We start from the raw sequence: 3,020 nt of genomic DNA on the forward strand, positions 1-3,020 counted from the left end.
GTGCTACTGCCACCCTCAGAAGACACCTCACATCACGCAGCAGCCCTGCATCCACCTGGGGATGCTTCCTGCTCCCTGATGCGTGAGAGAGAAGGTATTTCTTCACATAGCGGGAATAAAGAGCACACTGATGGTGCCTGTTGAGTTCCAAAGACCGTACACCTCTTCCAGGTTCAGGTGCTATCTCCCATAACTCTGCTGCACAGCAAACTGCACTTACCTTTTCTTTGTACCTCTTTGGAGATCCAGAGCAGTTCCATTGAAGTCATTGAACACGAAAATGTGTAAAACAAGAATTAAGCCTATGTGTCGCTGCATTACAGCACCTTCCATAAATAAACTTGGCAGAATAAGTTGTTCTTCCGGGACCTAACAGGAAAAAAACCCATGGCAGTAGCATGGGTTTTTGCCTCATTTCGTTGGGCGAGGCATTTCAAGGATCAGCGAGGTTTCACAAACACCTCACTGCGAAGTACCAGAGCTGAGAGCATAGCAGGACTTCCAGCCCTGGCTACCAAACAAAAGCTGTGGCTGCCTTTCCCTGTGCTTCCCGAAGGGACCAGCCCACCACCAGCTGCACCTACGCACGAGGGGTTCGTAGCAGGGGAATTCTGTACAGAAGACGGGGCTGTAGCGGGTGAGGTTTGCTGAAGAGAGCAGCTCGGGTCTGTCCCAGCCTGCTTCTCCAGCTGCTGCTAGTCCGTCCCTCCTCTTCCCTTCGTTAAATACTTCCAGCTCACACCTTCCCAGTAGGAAAAGGGTAATTGACAGATCTGATGGCTTTTGCGTGCATTTCCAAGACAACTTCAACCAATTTTCTTTCTTCCCTGCAAATTCGTGTGCCGACTTCTTTTCCACAGAGCGAAGCTGCCGGGACGGCACGCGCAGCGCTGGAGATGGTGTGGGCGCAGCCGCTGCGGGGGTCCTGCTCTCGCAGCACATAAACACCAGCCTGTCCTCCCTCCGTTTGCAAAATCCATCCCACAGGGTCGGCAACCGGGGCCGAAGCAGCGCTAACGGCTCTTCTCTTCTTTTCCCTTTAGCTTCTCTTAATTTCATGGGGTTTTTGTGCCTGAAGGGAGCAGGGAGGGAAAAGATGTCCCTGCTCACTGCAGGGGTGTTGGACTAGATGACCTTTGAAGGTCCCTTCCAACCCAGACCATTCTGTGATTCTATGGATATAGGTATGAAGAGGCAGAGATGGATGGTGTACTGACCAGCCTTTCGGTACAGACGAAGTAAAGATGTGAGAACTAAGAAATCATCTTAAGCACGATACAAGCAGCATACTAACGTGTCCAAATACGTAATTATTACAATTTATTTATAAATTTTCTAATTAAAGCCGTATCTGGAGAGGAGTCCAGTTCTTCCTGCCTCATCTTCCTTTGCCAACATACTCATACTGACCTCTTTTAGCGATTGCCTAATGACTCTCTTTGCTGGTAACGGCCTTCGCAGAGCCCTTCGGTGATGTCACCTGTCTGCAGCAGTGACACAGCCATATGTCATCTCCAGAAGATGGGAAAGCTGCTTGCTGAGCTGGCTGTAGCCCCCTGAGCGCTGCCCTTGGCTGGCGCTGCGACCCATGAAGGCTGGGTGTCCCGCTGCTGTCCCGCCATGCTGCGCCCCGTAATGGCTGATAATGCCTTCCACTGCTGACCCCTGAGCTAATGGTCTTCCTCCTACAAGACTTTTATAATCGTTGGCACTGCTGGTATAATCTTCCTTCAATGTGTTTTTTTTCTTTGGGTTTTCGCAGCTTTAGATTCTTCCATTTTTCTTCCTGGCTTTGTTGGATATGCTTTTTCTTTTAGATGTCTTCCGTGAGTGGCATAAATTTCAGTTTAAGCCGTGAGAGGGCTTTTAGGTCAGGAGAGCTGTACAGCATGGCTGTGAAATACGCTCTTGAGTCATTAAGGTAAATTGCTGTAGCATCAGTACTGCTCCAGCCGGGCTATAATACTTAAGCCCTAAGTGATCATTTCATGTCCTTCGGAGCATTCTCGCCCTGAGCAGAGTGTGGGTGTCCATCAAGCCCGCTTACACCTATAGAAACCTGCAGAGGTGACGGCATTTCAGTGCAATAAAATTTCACGCTCTGTATTACTTTGTCAACCTGGAGGAGATCTCTTGGGTTACAGAGCCAAATCCTCTGCCGTTTCTGTTGTCACAGCATCTGTTTCATAAAACAACCAAAACCCCATTAAAAGCAAAAATCTGGGTCTGGGCTGATTTTTTTTTCCCCGTTTCTTTTGGCTCCACTATGCCATTTGGAAGGTTGTTTCAAAATCCTACTTCTCTTGCTCCAAAAAAGAACCCTTCTTCCAAATTCCAGCTGAAATTTATTCATGTCCAGCTTATCTCCATTGTCCTTGTTGTCCTTTCATTTAAGTACGTCTCCCTTGCAGAACTGCCTGTCGTAGGTACTTACACAGTGGTTTCCTCTGATGCCTTAGCTACGCTTCTGTCAGGTGGAAGACGTGGCTGAGCCGGAGCAGAGTCCAGTTCTGCTGCCGGCACCACCAACGTCCAGGGACAACTGAGATCCCTGGGATGAGGAGGTCTCCCTTATAGAATAGCATGGAGTAACTCCATGAAGCAAGTCCGGAATGAGCTCTTTAATTACTTCAGCCGGCAGAATCCATAATCTAAAGGTGTAACAAAGACAGAGATGAGCCTGATACTTGCTTTCAGTGTGGCAGAAGTCTTGCCATTTAACAGTTTCTTATTTTAGCCCTGACTGAGCTATTGCTCCAGTTTAGCATATTTCCTGGGCATATTGTGTGGGCAGATGAAAGAACTGCGTTTGCTAAATATATGAATTAAACATTCTCTTGACAGACTTCAATCTTTGATTAATTTAAAATTTTAGCAGAGGCAAAATTAGAAAGGCAAAAGCCCAGCTAGAACTCAATCTGGCCACGGTCGTAAAGGATAACAAAAAATGCTTTTACAAATATATCAACAACAAAAAGAAAGCCAAGGATAATGCCCTGGTTTCAGCCAGGATAGAGTTA

This window comes from Phaethon lepturus, unplaced genomic scaffold (genome assembly GCF_000687285.1).
Source record: "Phaethon lepturus isolate BGI_N335 unplaced genomic scaffold, ASM68728v1 scaffold13335, whole genome shotgun sequence".
Taxonomy (NCBI): Eukaryota; Metazoa; Chordata; class Aves; order Phaethontiformes; family Phaethontidae; genus Phaethon; species Phaethon lepturus.